Source organism: Malania oleifera, chromosome 2, assembly GCF_029873635.1.
Source record: "Malania oleifera isolate guangnan ecotype guangnan chromosome 2, ASM2987363v1, whole genome shotgun sequence".
Lineage (NCBI taxonomy): Eukaryota > Viridiplantae > Streptophyta > Magnoliopsida > Santalales > Ximeniaceae > Malania > Malania oleifera.
In genome coordinates, this window is record NC_080418.1 from 112910564 (window position 1) to 112927835 (window position 17272).

Genomic DNA, 17272 nt, shown 5'->3' on the forward strand with positions numbered 1-17272 from the left:
GAGTGCTTGATTAAGAAAGGTTTGCTCTCCCATTTTATGTAAGATTGATTTTATTTTTACGAGAGCTAAGCCCTAGTATTCTTGGGGGACTTTGTTAATAAGTCTCTCCTAAGAAGACTTTGATTTGATCTCCTGAGCTTGCACCTTCATTGTAAGATCTTGAGAAGATTGTATTTGTTCTTGGTTGCAAAAACTTTTCAAACACTTCCAAATATCTATTGTGCTTTTATCTTGAAAAAAATTTGAAGAGATATTTGTTTATGTGATAAAATCTTTGTTGCAATATTCATCAACTCACATATCCTTTGCTGAATACAAAGATTGAATATCTTTTGCAAACTGACTATATATAACTGGAGCATCATATGATTGAGGAAACTTGCTCATTGAAATATACATATTATCTGCCTAATATCTTTGTGTGAACTTATTTGTTGAATATCTTGTGATATAAAGATTGCTTGTTTGCCACTCTCACGTATGCATTACACATATAGAAAATACTTTTGAGAATTGAACCATCTAGACCACATTGAGCTTACATATTGAATCATATTTGTGGTGTATGTTGTTGCGCACATTTGGGTACATATCTGCATTACACGAAAGCACAATCACTGGACCATCTTATTATATACACATTTTTTGTATATCCAAGCATGGGCTTGAAGAGGGAGACTAGCCCTGGAATAGTCCCGGATTGGCTTAGACCTGATTAGGAAAGCTAGGTGCGTCATCCTATTAAGGCGTGTAGGTTGAGGTCAGCCCCGCTAGTTGACCTGGTTAAGGTTGAGGTCAGCTCTGTGTTAATTTGACCTGGTTGTAAACGGTGCCGCTCCACCCTTAAGTGAGCTATTAGTGGAATCCTCTGGCTTGCGAGTTAGAGGCGGGGACGTAGGCACAGTTGGCCGAACCCCGATAACATATCATATGTCTATTTACATTTCAGCACTTTATTTTTACCGCATGTGTATGTTATTGTATGAATGATGTGCTTGATTTAAATTCCACATATTTTATTTATCAGCACATTTGGAATTGTGTAGAAAGACCCTAGGCTACCAAATCATATTGATTTCTAACTTAACCCAGGAGAAAAGCTTAAAATTTCCAATTCACCCCCTCTCTTGGGAATACACCAATTCTAACACTATGTGTATGATTAGCCAGTGTACGAGCCGAGTTATGGAAATGATTTGTTAGCATACGGGCTGTGCTATGATATGATTTGTCGGCGTACGGGCCGAGCTATGATAAAATGTGAATTTTCAAGCCGATGATTTTCATGATATACGTATATATGCAAAATGATATGATTTATTTGATAATTAATGATATGAAATATCCATGTATCATAGTTTCAGTATATATTATATGATATCAGAACCTGGTTGGCTTGATCTAGGCTAGCACTTGCACGATACCATTGCTATGTGTCCATGGTCATCATGATTATGATATTTGTGTTAACGCCGCTCTATAGAGTGGTATGAGACTGGATGGTCGATGTGGTTTTTAAGAAGTGTGTGAGCGCCCTTAGTGTACGGACTAGGTCTGGCAAACCCATCAGACTTACAGACTGTACTTTTAACTTAATAGTGGTTGGCCAACCATTGTCAGGTCCCGCCTTCAGGCCACATAACCCAGTCATGTGGGGTTAAACACATGACAACAACTAGCTAACTTACCAGAAATGTTTTTGTATTATTTTTATATAAGATGAAATATGTTTATGAAAATGCAGTATGTTCTGCAATGTTTTGATGATATATATGTTTTCCTATATTTGACATAATAGTTACTGAATATGTGTTGTATGGTATATGTATAACACAGAATACTCATGTTCTCACACACTAGTATTAGTTTATTTCCTTTACTGAGAGATGTCTCACCCTAAAATTTTATAAACTTTTCAGGAGCCCAGATAAGAGAGCGGGAAAAGCCCCGCTGATCTAGTGCTTTTTGTTTTCTCTCTTTGAAGGGTAAGTTTTAGTAGGGACAGCTGGATTTTGTGGGAAATGTCCCTAGATCTTGTTTTTGGGATGTATATATTGAAATACAGTGGATATAGTGACTATGGTATTTATGCTAATGTGATGGATGTTTTCGTATTTATGATATTATGATTGTATGTTTCCTGCTGTTTAGGCTTTCGTTATGTGTTCTAATGTATCCCTGGTACCCTTGGGTCCAGGTGGATTATGATCCGCTGAGTTGAGTTTTGTGATTTTATAATATGGGAAAAAAAATATATATGTGGAAATTAAGCTGGTCATCACAGATGATAAGATGTCATACACATTTTCAGATGATAATCACGACTTATTTTTTCATTAATTAGTGATTAACTTTTAATTTCGAGCTTTAAATGTCAAAATTTTACAGAAATATCAAAAGGGCAATTTTATTTTTTAGATTTTAATCGCTTTTAGTCCTTGGGAACACGAGCCTGTTGTGAAGCTATAGTAATTATTAAAAATATGAGTAAATATATTAGTTAAATTATAACTTTCAAAAAAGGTAATTGATGGAATAACTGCGATAATTTAAGATTATGCAGATATAATTAAAATGCCAACACTGTCATCAATACAAAAAATTTAAAAATTCTAAAATTACATAAATTGCAACAAAAATGTTTGAGAAACGCCTTGACTTTGTATGGATTATGCTTTATGTTCATTTGAAAGGTTGCTGGACATGTTCATGGATTTTCTTTTGGCATTTCAGCTTCTGGATGTGGTTGATTTTTGTTTTCATTTCAGGTTCATTATTGTTATGCCATTTGTGTTGATTATTGATATGGGTCTTGTTGATCGAGTGGTTTTGATGCATAATCTTTTGTGGGCTTTGGGAGATCGAGGTAACGTATGTTGGGTGTTTGTGCTTTGCATCGCAGCACTTTTACCTATTGTGATCTGTTCTATACAGAGAAGACAAAATTCCTTCTGCATTTTAGTTAGCCTTTTTGATGCCGCCTTCTTTAAAACTTGAAGATCTGGTTTTTATTTTGTTTCCTTGTTTTTCTTTATTTCTTCCTGGATCAGTGTCCCTGATTAGTGATTTGGAAACTTTTCAAGCAAGGATTTGCAATTGCCCCGCATTTAGTGGACTGGTGTTAACCTAAGAGCAGGTAGTCTGCATTTTAGTGGAGGTATTTTGAGTGGTTTGGTCATTGGTGGCACTTTTGAAATAGTTGATTCAAGGTATCTTCAGTTCTAAAGAAGATCAATCATATTTTTACTTCATTTTTTTTACTTGTTCATCTATTTATTAATTTGTTTCTTTTATGAGCTTGGTGTGTAGGTGTTTCAAAGCCTTTTACGGAATTTGATTGGCGTGGGAATCCATCAAAATTTTATTCTGGCTTGGATCCATTACCTAATTTTTTATCACTGGTACAAGGACCAGGCTTTTGCAAGGTCTAAACCAGCTCTATTTTTGCTCATTGTTGGAGTCATGGTAGCCTTATTACAGCCAAAGTCGAGGCATTTGTACTCTTGGTGGTGGGACAACCACATTAGCCCAAAGAATTCAAAATGGCTTCACGAAAATCTTACAGGTGCTGATTTTGTTCCCTAATTTTGGTTGTGTTTCATAATGTTTAATGAGTTTACATTTATTGCTTAACTCTCTTGTATGTGTCTTTATTTTCTCTCTTTTGTTAAAAGGATTTGTGCAAACTTATTGTAAAAGAAAGAGTTAGGTAGTATGAGGATAACATATCAACCAGAAGTTTCTTAACAACGATTTGTAACTGTGGGTGTTTTGATCTGCCACCTTTTGATTCGAGGTAATTAATTAATAAACTTTGGTTGAACATGATCCATTTATGGAGGTAGAATTCAAAACATGAACATTCATGAGAGTTTAAAATAAGTTTAGAATGGAAAAGTTGTGCACAAATGGACAATGTTTGAAAAAACATTGGGTGGACCTTTGACTAACTTGGTAGCGAAATTGGTTCATAAGAATGTGTGGAAAGTTAACTATGCTTAAGGCTGAAGGTAATCAAACTCAAAAAATTCAAAGTGTCACCTTGACGTGGTGAAATTCATTAGTTCGAGCTTGATTATGCCCAAACCCAATGTGAGTTTTGCTTTGAAAAAACTCAAAAGACAGTAAACTCAATTGTAATTGTACAATTCAATTATATATAGTAAATAATATATATTTAATTCAAATGAACACTATATGACACTCTTGGTATGTTGCCTTTCTCCTTTCCATTGAACTTCTTAGTTTGTGATGCCTTCTTAGTATTAAAATAGAATATGTATGTACGTATTACGCTAAAAATAGTTTGGTATCAACCTGTGTCCAAGTTATTTTTTCAAAGCTCAAAAGGAACTTTAGTCGTCTGGGCCTTTGACCTCAGTCGTCTGAACTTGCGGAAAAGTTTAAAAGTCTATTTTTTAATGAAAGAACATGCGAGCTATTTTTTGATCCAACAATTAGGATTGATTCTAAGGGTAAGGAACCTATATATACATAATCTAAACCCTAGTGCAAAAGCTAAGATCAACGTGAAGAGAAGAGAACATCGTTTTAACATAGAATTGAGAAACTTGCACTTATTGCTATATGATTGCCTGCACTTCAACTTATACTCATCAAGCTTGGGCAAATCAACTCAGAAAAACAAAGGGATCTCATACACGCATCTTGATTTCATTTTGGTATTGAGGTTTGGTAAATCAATCTTCTTCTTAAGAGTTATTCTCATAGAGTTTCTTCATCTAAACAGATTTGCTGATTGATATTCATTGCTGATTGGTATTACGAAATCCATTTTTGAATATTTGTTAAGAGGTTGATCTTGAGTGTGCATATATTAAATCATTTTAATAAGATTACCACTTGACAAAAGCTTTTGTAATTGATTAGATATTTTTGATTCAAGTGAGTTCTCATTCAAAGACTTGATATTTTTAATATTCCAAAATCTACTTAATTGAAAAGTCTAAAGGTTATCTATATACACTTGAGAGAAATATTGTTGTGACAAAATGTGTTTCAAATCTTTGTAATCTTCAAAACTTTTTATGTATTCAAAGGTTGAACCTAAGTTCTCTAAAGCATTGACTTATATAAATATTTTTGGGAGATTTGATAAAAGGGAAAGTTAATGAATCATACTTTTGCATATAACGATTATATTGTTACATACATTCTCAGCTTCAAGTTTCATCATATGATTATGTATTAGGAATTTCAACTGTACTTATTAGCTTTGTTAGAAGCAACATTGAGTGTTTTGCAGATTTTATAATAAACAAGGTTCGGATTGTGAACTAGGTTTGAGGAGAGAGTTGTATCTCTTGTAAGCAGCGGATTAGGAGGAAGTTGTACCTCTTGTAAGCAGTGGATCTAAGGGAAGCTCCATCCCAATTTAAGGAGCAGTGATTATAGTGGAATCCTTGAGTGAGTTGCTTAAGGCGAGGACATAGGTCGGGTTGGCTAAATCTCGTAAAATCGCGTTTGCATTCTCTCTTCCCTTATCTCTTTATTTTATGCACTGCATTTCATTACTCATATTTCATGTGTGTATGATTGAATATCCTCACGTGAACATGATAAGTAATTTGCTAAATTTAGAAAGAGGGACTAAGAGGTATAAGCTTTAAAGAATTTTTAAATACCCAATTCAACCCCCCTCTTGGGATTACACCTAAATCAACATTGTTGGAATTGGTGTGATCCCAAGAGAGGGGGGGGGGGTGAATTGGGTTTTAAAATATTTTTTTCTCATTTAAAACATTTCTCCAATGCACTACAGTTCATATCCCATTCAACATATATATGTGTATGTAAAACGAGTTTGACAATAAAATCAAACATACACGTGTGTAATATCTTATTTAAATCAGATGTGTGCATGAGAATAACATTAACATTAAATAAACATTCATACGCATGCTGAAATCAAAGTGCAGGAATTTAAATAAGATAAAGAGAGAATGACACACATATTTGTTAACGAGGTTCGACCAATATTGCCTTTGTCCCCGCCTTGGGCATAACCCCTAAGGATTCCACTAAATTTGCTCACTTAACTAGGTAGAGCAAAAACCTTTTACATCCTCTCCTTACGGGGCGAGGAAAACCCCAACTCAATTGTTAGGCTAAGCCGAACTAATCTCACTTACGGGGTTGAGACTCCCCAATTCAATTTTGGGTTGAATCGAACTGGTATCATTTATGGTACTGAGACTCCCCAGTTCAATTAACGGGCTGAACCCAGCCATTACATTAAAACCGTTTTTGTACATATGAAGAAGTTTCTAAATATAAGCATGGATGTACACATTTAAGCTCATAAAATGCACTCTAAAATGATATGCAATGATGCTCAGTAGAGTAAGGGTGTGTAAATCTATTCAAACCCTAATAAAAAATTTTCTCCAAAAATATTTTTCAAGAACAACCGGAGAACCTAGGGTTTTGGTTTCAAGTGATTTTGCACACACAAAAAAAAAATTACATGCGTTTGAAAATCTTTTGTGCAAATCAAAGCAAGTAAAAGCCCAAATAAAATACTCTTTTGTAAAAAATATTCAATGAATGAAAGAAAGAGAGTTGGGAGAGTACAAAGATTTTTGCCCCAAATAAAAGCGTTTTGCAATAAATACGTTTTGGGGGAACTTTGATTAAGAAATAATTTGAGAGGTTTTTCAAGTTAATCAAAGTTGCTAATCTTGCTTTATGAAGGGGTATATATAGACTTAAAAAATTTTTGACCATTGGGGACATGTTGGGAATTATTAAAAATATTTTAAATGAGTTTAGTGAATTAACTCAGTTTTAAATAAATTTAACCCCGGAAAAAAAAAAAATTTAACCCACAAGATTCGGGTGACTGAACCAAGGTTTGGTTGCCCGAATAGTCTCAGTCAAAAAGGCATTTTTAAATAGTTCGGTCTCCCGAGTCTAGGGTCGGTTGGCTGAACTAAAGTCAGAAACTTTCTATCCGCGGTTCAGGTGCCTAGTGCAAAGTTTGGTTAACCAAACTAGCCAATTCGGTTGCCCAAGCCTCCTTTTGAATGCAAACTTTCGGTCGCCCAAGTAGTTGAAAAGTGCCTTGACAGGCTTTCGGGTGCCCGAGCAAGGTGCCTTCAAAATAGGTTCGGGTGCCCGAAGACCAAGTCAACATGTTAAGTGGTTCGGTCACCCGAGCCGCTTTACATGGCAAAGGTTCGGTCTCATCTTTTCTCATTAAGTGTATTTTAGCCTTATTTTGATTCTCCTGATTATGATAAGTGATGTAGGGGACTTGTGTCCTTAGTGTAGGCACCTAAGGTGTCAAAACCCAAACTACGATATAAAGGTTAATTATGTAAAAGAGGGGTAAAAATGGAATTTCACATACTTTGTTGTAGGCCATAATTCGTCGACGAAAGCTGAAGGCTTCTCGTCGACGAAATTCAGAAGCTCGTCAACAAGTGATTGCCGAGAGGTTCAGGAAAATTGGAATATCTGGCTTGTCGATGAGGCTAGTGAAGAATTCGTCGACGAGGACCCCAATTCGTCGACGAATCTACTCGGGTCAAAGGTGCTATAAAGGATATTTTTGGTTGCTTTGGGGCTAAGTTTCCTTAAACACACACTCTCTCTCTCTCTAGTTTTCTTTGCCGATCATTGTCCGGTTCATAAATTCAATGATACTGCGAGGATCAAGAAAGGATTCTCTACGTTTCTAATGGATCGAAATCTCGTTTAAGAGGTTTTTAGGTTTCCAGGTAAAATTGAGGTAAGTCTTGGTTTTCTTTTCTGATTTAGTATATGTGTAGTAGTACAGATTGTAAGCATGTACTACTGTGGTTTGTAAGTTTTGGAGTCTGGTTCGTAGTTTTGAGGACTGTAGAGTTCATAGTTGGAATTCGGGTTAAAGTAAGGGGATCCTGTTTATATCTGTTTATTTTCGAAATTAGGATTGGTAAGCTTGTAGGCTACGATCATATGTATGTTTTGGTAACTTATTTGGGGAAATCTATCGAGTAAAAATGTGAGATTTTTGGGTTACAATTTTCTGGAAAATTGGGGATTTCGAGTATCATCCCTACTTTGTTTTGGAAACTGTTGGTCATGTTAAAATTATACTATTGAGATGACCGTAATCCATATTTGCATAAATTGTATACTTGAAATTGTAATTGATATGATTTGCCGTAAATCAAATAAGTGTGGTATGTATGGGTGTATGTATTTGTTCCAGGTATTTGTAAAATAGCTTTGTGGCGGCTAATTACCGTACGCTGAAATGTATAGGAACGTGAGTTCCAAAATGATTCTAAGGATTTGTAAAATTGTCATGTATTGGTTAACTACCGTGGGTGAGAGTGGCCGGCTCTATATCCGGGGTGTGAAATATCACCAGTATGTTCCGACTGGTCCCCGAAAGGTGTGTTCTACACCGTATGTAGCAATGTAATCATTATGGTCCTAGGTCGTCGCAGTGTAGTTGTGCATGCGACAATGTAATCGTTGTGAGACTAGGTAACCTTGTGTAGTTGCGTATGTGGCAATGTAATCACTGTGGGCCTGAGTCATCGCTTCGTAGTTGCGTGTGTAGCAATGTAATCGTTGTGAGACTAGTTGACCATGTGTAGTTGCGTATGGAGCAATGTAATCACTATTGGGCCTAAGTCATCGCATTGTAGTTGCGTATGTAGCAATGTAATCGATGTGAGACTAGGTGACCTTGTGTAGTTATGTATGGAGCAATGTAATCACTATGGGCCTGGGCCGTCGCAGCGTAGTTGCGTATGTAGCAATGTAATCGCTATGAGACGAGGTGACCTTGTGTAGTTGCGAACTAGTGTGATGGCACTAATCGTATGTTTTGGGTATCGTATGTACTGGAATGGTTTTTTGTGAAAATACTGGAACTGTATGGAAGTATATGTATATGTATGAAACTGTATGGAAATGTTTCGAACTGTATCGTATCTTTTATAGTGTTATGAAGTATATAAAATAACACTGGTATGCAACACACTGATATAACTTGCTTTCTTCCTTACTGAGAGGTGTCTCACCCCGAATGTACATACAATGTTTTCAGGTCCCTCAAGTAGCCATAAGTAGTATCCTAGCATCTAAAGCAAGGGTGTCGTAGCTATTGCTAGTACCAACTATTTACGAGTTTTGGTATCCAAGTTGTCGGGATAGTTTTGTGGACACATGGGTATGTGTTGTAATTATGGGAATGTATATCCTAGTTTGTATGGACTCTGGTGTGATACTGGTTATGTATGAAAGACCGTATTTCGCTGCATATTTTGAATGAGTATGGATGTTTGTGTGTATGTATATAGGGCATCAGTTCACCCCACAGGGTCAGACCCTCTCTTTGGTATTGTATCATGTATGTTTTAATTGATGCAGAGACATGTTAGGTTACTTTATTCACACATGGGACCCACTTGTAGGTTCGGAGCGTGACAGCTTGGTATTAGAGCTAACCAGGTTGTTAGGTCTTGTAGACTTGGTTAGGAGTATTGATGTGTACATACTAGAGTATAGGATGTAGGAAATGGGTAGTGTTGATCGAGGGTTGTTCTGTTACTAGATCGGGATGTGTCGGCGGTATTCCGTATTTTTCCTGGAATGATGATTCCAGTAAAGGCAGGATAGACCATTGATGAATTCATGTCTGTGTGACAGAACAAGTTTAGACCTGTGAGAGTAATAGTTGACATGATTAGGTCTATGATTGTGTTAACTGCATACGATATGGGAGTTCTAATCGATTCCTAGTCTGTTTTCAGAATGGAGCCCAAGAATAATAACTTGAAGAGTGGCTCCGAGGAGACGGTTAGTGATGGTCTCCTTCTGTGTCATGTGGTTTGGCTAGACAAGTGATCCGAGAGATTGGGCTGAGTGTTAGGAGACAAGAGAGCTCTTCTATTGATGCGGGGTGCACCATCGAAAGGTTCACACGCATGCACCCTCCGACATTTATGGGAGGACCTGATTTGATAGTAGTGGAGGACTGGATTGAGAAGATTGAGAGGATCTTGGAAGTCCTCCACTGCACTGAGAAGAAGAAGGTCTTGTACGCTACCTTCTAGTTGACTAGGGAGGCAGGGCGATGGTGGACAAAAGTGAGCCTGCTGGAGAGGTAGAGAGCTGGTCCATCTAGTATAATGTGGGGCCATTTCAAGGAGGTGCTTTTCGAGAGATACTTTTCGGTCTCCACTCGGGGTGCGAAGGCCGATGAGTTTTTGGGCCTGACGCAGGGAACTTTGACGGTGCAGAGATATGTTGCTAGTTTTATCGAGTTGTCTCAACCGAATGAGCATGAGAAGGCTTAGAGGTTTGAGAGGGGTCAGAGGAAAGACATCCATCATCTTGTGGGGATGTTGCAGATATGTGAGTTCTCTATCGTGGTGGATAAAGCCACCATAGTTGAGACCGACCTTCGAGGAGATGAGGTAGTGCAGGTTTAGGGGAAGAGGCCAATATCTTTTGGTCCTTAGAATGGTCCTCGGCAGAGTCAGTGGAAGAAGAAGAAGAAGAATTACAGCTCTGGTTATTGGCAGAACACCAAGCGGCAGAGTTTTTCAGGGGGATCCATCCTCCGCACCATGCGCCAAATGTCGTAAATGGCATGACGGTGAATGTCAGCCATTTTGGGGTGTTTGCTACAACTGTGGCAAGTCAGGCCACATGGCAAAGAGCTGTAGGAACAGAGGAGGATTACACCTGCACAGAGTGAGAACCGTGGGAGTAATCAGATGCCTCGAGGGAACCACCAGCAAACCACGGCTCCAGTGAGAGTATATTCACTTACTCCAGTAGCTGCAGAACACATTGGGAATGTGGTGACAAGTACCATGTTATTGCTTTCGAATAGAGCTATTGTTTTATTTGATTCAGGGGCAACTCATTCGTTCATATCTGCTAGTTTTGTAAAGTTGTGTGGGGTGGAATCCGTTGTGATGAATGAAATATTTTCTGTGACTACGCCGACTGGGAGTGTAACGCTTTGTAGTAAGATATTAGGAAACTTCCCAGTTGTGATTTAGGAGAGACTGCTACCGGCAAATCTCGTAGTATACGGCATGTCGGGTTTCGATGTCATACTGAGAATGGATTGGTTGTTCTCCAGCTATGCAGTGATTAATTTTCGTAAGAAGGTAGTAGTGTTTAGACCTCCTGGGAAGAAAGAGTATGAGTTCATGGGGTCGAGTGTGCATTCGACGCCACAGATTTTATCGGCACTACAGGCGAGGAGGCTACTCTTGGATGGATGTTAGGGGTATCTAGCTTGTATGAAGGAACCGCCGCGGGATGAGTTGAGACTCGAGGACATTTGGGTAGTCAGCGAGTTCCCGGATGTGTTTCCAGATGATTTACCTGGCTTGCCTCCAGATCATGAGGTGGAGTTTGTGATAGAGTTGTTGCTTGGTAAGGCACCGATCTCTAAAGCTCTGTACCGGATGGCTCAAGTGGAACTTCAAGAGTTGAAGGAGCAGTTGCAGGAATTATTGGACAGGGGATTCATTCGACCGAGTGTTTCGCCCTGGGGAGCTTCAGTATTATTTGTAAAGAAGAATGACGGGTCGATGTAGATGTGCATTGATTACCGTGAGATCAACAAAGTGACAGTGAAGAACCGTTACCCTTTGCCTCGTATAGATGATCTTTTTGACCAGCTGCAGGGAACGTAGGTCTTTTTGAAGATCGACCTACGGTTAGGGTATCATCAGGTGAGAGTTAGATCTAAGGATGTAGCAAAGATCACTTTTCGAACCAGATACGGCCACTATGAATTCTTGGTTATGCCGTTTGGGTTAACAAATGCACCGGCAGTGTTCATGGATCTGATGAACAGGGTATTTCATGAGTACTTGGATCAGTTCATAGTGGTGTTCATCGACGATATTCTGGTATATTCAAAGAGTTTGGAAGAGCATGAGTACCATTTGAGATTGGTGCTACAGATTCTACGGGAGAAGAAATTGTATGCTAAGCTGAAAAAGTGTGAGTTCTGGTTGAATCAGGTCGCGTTCTTAGGCCATGTGGTGTCTAGGGGCTGTATTTTTGTCGATCCCAATAAGATTGAAGCTGTGGTTGACTGGGCTAAACCGAAGAGTGTGCAGGAGGTTCAGAGTTTTCTGGGACTAACAGGTTACTATTATCAGTTCGTAAAGAGTTTCTCTAAATTTTCTGGACCTTTGACACAATTGACGAAGAAAGGAGTGAAGTTTGACTGAACTAGTGATTGCGAGCAGTGTTTTCTTGAGTTGAAGCACCAGCTGGTTACTGCTCTAGTGTTGACCATTCCTTTGGGGGATGGGGGTTTTGTGATTTATAGCTACGCGTCTCTAAAAGGTTTGGGATGTGTGCTTATGCAACAGGGTAGGGTGGTAGCTTATGCTTCTCGACAACTTAAGGAGTATGAGAAGAATTACCCTACGCATAATCTGGAATTGGCTATTGTTGTTTATGCCTTGAAGATTTAGCAACACTATCTGCACGATGTTCGGTGTGAGATTTTCACTGACCATAAAAGCCTCAAGTACTTTTTCATGCAGAAGGTGCTGAATATGAGGCAAAGGCGGTGGCTAGATTTGATTAAGGACTATGATTGCACGATCAGTTATCGCTCGGGAAAGACTAATGTGGTAGCAGGTGCATTGAGTCGGAAGTCAGCACATGCAGCAGTAACTGCAGTTGTAGCTAAGCATCATATCAGACGGGATCTGGAAAACCTTGGTGTGGAGTTGGTCTCTAGTGATCATCAGGCTTTCATTACTAGCTTGGTGATCCAACCGACCTTGTATGAGCGTATTAAAGCTGCGTAGGCTAGTGATGTAGAGTTAGCTGAGATTGTGGAGAAAGTACAGTTGGGTTTAGCTGCGGATTTTAACATCTCTGACGGAGGTGTGTTGAGGTTTGGGACTAGACTGTGTGTTCCAAAAGATGATGAGATCAGAAAGACGATTTTGGAGGAAGCGCATCGTTCTTTGTATACGGTACATCCGGGTAGTACGAAGATGTATCGAGATTTGCGCTAGTCCTTCTAGTGGAGTGGTATGAAGAGGGATATTACCCAATTTGGGGAGCAGTGTCTGACGTGTCAGCAGGTGAAAGCTAAACATCAGAGGCCGATAGGGCCGTTGCAGCCTTTGCCTATTCCGGTGTGGAAGTGGGAGCACATTTCCATGGACTTTGTTACCGGATTACCGACAGCGCTTCACGGGCAAAATGCTATTTGGGTAATTGTGGATAGGTTGACGAAATCTGCTCACTTTGTACCAACGAAGGTCAGCTACCCTTTGAGTAGACTAGCAGACCTATATGTGCATGAGATAGTGAGAATGCATGGCGTACCGGTGTCCATTGTTCCAGATCAAGACCCAAGGTTTACTTGTCGATTTTGGAAGAGCTTGCTGGAAGCATTGGGGATGAAACTTACTTTCAGTACAACGTTCCACCCCCAAACTGATGGACAGCCAGAGAGGACAATACAGATTTTGGAGGATATGTTACAAACTTGTGTATTGGATTTCGGTGGTAGTTGGATTCAATTTTTGCCACTAGTGGAGTTTGCCTATAACAATAGCTTCCAGGCCAGTATAGGGATGGCACCGTTCGAGGCTTTGTATGGTCGGAGGTGTCAATCTCCTTTGTATTTGGATGAGGTCGGTGAACGTCAGGTTTTAGGACTTGAACTCATGCAGCAGGCATCTGAGAAGGTAGGTTTGATCTGGGAGAAGATTAGATCGGCTCAGAGTCGAAAGAATAGTTACGCAAATGTTTGCCGCTGTGAGTTGGAGTTCGAGGTAGGGGGTAAAGTATTCCTTAGAATCACTCTGATGAAAGGGGTGATGAGATTCGGCAGAAAGGGCAAGCTGAGCCCGAGGTATATCGGACCATTGGAGGTCATTGAGCGAGTGGGTCAGGTAGCCTACAGAGTTTCACTACCCCCAGCACTCTCGAGGGTCCACGATGTGTTTCACGTATCCATGCTGAGAAGGTACGTGTTGGATCCATCTCGTGTTATCAGTTATGATGAGTTGGAAATTGAGGATACTTTGGCATATGAGGAAATCCCTATTCAGGTTCTAGACTATAAAGTTCAGAAGTTTCATACCAAAGAAATACCGTTGGTGAAGGTATTGTGGCGAAACCACAAGGTTGAGGAAGCTTCTTGAGAACTGGAAACGGAAATACGTCGGAAGTATCCACAGTTAATCTGAGTAGTACTTGGATAGTAGAGTGGTATGAGTATGTATGTATGTATGTAAACCTCTGTTATCGTATTGTATTTAGTGGTTAGTCTCTAGGAGAGTCCCATTGTATTGTAAGCTCCCGAGACCGTGTATGTATATGACCACGGTATTCCTCCGCCATAAGTGAGGGAATGTATGTATGTATCATGATGGGGCTGCGTATAAATGGCCGCTATATTCTCTAGAGTATTTATGTATGTATTGTGACGGGGCTGCATATAAATGGCCGCCGTATTCTCTAGAGTATGTATATATGTATCGTGACGGGGCTGCGTATGAACGGCCGCCGTTTCACCTTAGAGTATGTATGTATGTATGTAGTAGTATGAATGTGTTTGTAACGGGAGAATGCAAATTTCAAGGAAAAAATTTTTGTAAGGAGGGGAGGTTGTAAGAACCCAAACCATGATATAGGGGTTAATTATGTAAAAGAGGGGTAAAAATGGAATTTCACATACTTCGTTGACGAGGCTATAATTCGTCAATGAAGGCTGAAGGCTTCTCGTTGAAGAAATTTAGAAGCTCGTCAACGAGTGAATGCCGAGAGGTTTAGGAAAATTAGACTATCTGGCTCGTTGATGAGGTCACCGACTCATCGACGAGGCTAGTGAAGAATTCGTAGACGAGGACCCCAATTCTTGACGAATCTACTCAGGTCAAAGGTGCTATAAAGGATATTTTGCGTTGCTTTGGGGCTAAGTTTCCCCAAACACACTCTCCTTCTCTAGAACTCTCCCTACACTCTATCTCTCTAGTTTTCTTTGTCGATCATTGCCCGGTTCATAAATTCAACGATACTGCAAGGATCAGGAAAGGATTCTCTATGTTTCTAGTGGATTGGAATCTTGTTTCGAAGGTTTTTGGGTTTTGAGCTAAAATCGAGGTAAGGCTCGGTTTTCGTTTCTAATTCTGTATATGTGTAGTAGTACAAATTGTAAGCATGTACTGTATTGTGGTTTGTAGGTTTTGGAGTCTCGGTTCGTAGTTTTGAGGACCATAGAGTTCATAGTTGGAATTCGGGTTAAGGTAAGGGGATTCTATTTATAGCAGTTTATTTTCGAAATCAGGATCTGTAAGCTTGTAGGCTATGATCGTATGTATATTTTGACAACTTATTTGGGGAAATCTATCGAGTAAAAATGCGGGATGTTTGGGTTACAGTTTTCGAGAGAATTGGGGATTTCGAGTATCATCTCTACTTTGTTTTGGAAACTGTTGGTTATGTTAAAATTATACTATTGAGATGATCGTAATCCATATTTGCATAAACTGTATACTTGAAATTGTAATTGATATGATTTTCCATAAACCAAATAAGTGTGGTATGTATGACTGTATGTATTTGTTCCAGGTATTTGTAAAATAGTTATGTGGCGGCTAATTACTATACGCTGAAATGTATAGGAATGTGAGTTCCAAAATGATTCTAGGGATTTGTAAAATAGTCATGTATCGGTTAACTACCATGGGCGAGAGTGGCCGACTCTATATCTGGGGTTTGAAATATCACCAGTATGTTCCGGCTGGTCCTCGAAGGGTGTGTTCTACACCGTATGTAGCAATGTAATCATTGTGGGCCTAGGTCGTCACAGCATAGCTGTGCATGCGGCAATGTAATCGTTGTGAGACTAGGTGACCTTGTGTAGTTGTGTATGTGCCAATGTAATCACTGTAGGCCTGAGTCATCGCTTCTTAGTTGTGTGTGTAGCAATGTAATCGTTGTGAGACTAGTTGACCTTGTGTAGTTGCGTATGGAGCAATGTAATCACTATTGGGCCTGATTCGTTGCATTGTAGTTGCGTATGTAGCAATGTAATCGATGTGGGACTAGGTGACCTTGTGTAGTTGCGTATGGAGCAATGTAATCACTGTGGGTATGGGTCGTCGTAGCGTAGTTGTGTATGTAGCAATGTAATTGTTATAAGACGAGGAGACCTTGTGTAGTTGCGAACTAGTGTGACGACACTAACCGTAAGTTTTGTGTATCAAATGTATTGGAATGGTTTTTTGTGAAAATACTGGAACTGTATATATATGTATGAAACTATATGGAAATGTTTCGATCTGTATCATATCTTTTATAGTGTTATGAAGTATATAAAATAACACTGGTATGCAACATACTGATATAACCTGCTTTCTTCCTTACTGAGAGGTGTCTCACCCCGAATGTACGTACAATGTGTTTCAGGTCCCTCAAGTAGCCATAAGTAGCATCCTAGCATCTGGTAGCAAGGGTGTCGTAGCTACTGTTAGTACCAACTAGGTACGAGTTTTGGTATCCAGGTTGTTGGGATAGTTTTGTGGACACCTGGGTATGTGTTGTAATTATGGGAATGTATATCCTAATTTGTATAGACTCTGGTATGATATTGGTTATGTATAAAAGACCGTATTCCGCTGTGTATTTTTGATGAGTATGGATGTTTGTGTGTATGTATATAGGACATCCGTTCACCCCACGTGGTCGGACCCTCTTTTTGGTATTGTGTCATGTATGTTTTAATTGATGCAGAGACAGGTTAAGTTACTTTATTCACACGTGGGACCCACTTGAGGGTTCGGGGCGTGACATAAGGTTTATTTAAGGCTAAAAACCCTAGCATCGGTCGACTGAAGGGTCCCTAAGGTCATTCTACGGTCATCTTGAGCATTCAAAACATATCTTGCAAGATGTATGCATTATTATAGACCAAATAATAAAAATAAATGCAACACAAATTAAATTCAAAATGTCTTCTTCTCTTGCTCTTTATTTTCAGTGGATTTCGCCAGGAGTGTGTGAGCTTTATTTCCCTACTGGCTTCCATTTTGCGGTATCCTATGTTCATGCTGAAATGACAACCTGTTCAAACACTAAATGCACATATAAGATACTGGTGGTTTGTCAGTATCAAAACAGAGATCGGACTCAAAAAGCCAACAATCTCCCCTTTTTCGATGATGACAATTTTGCGGTATCTTATGTTCGTGCTGAAATGACAACCTGTTTAAACACTAAATGTACACATAAGATAATGGTGGTT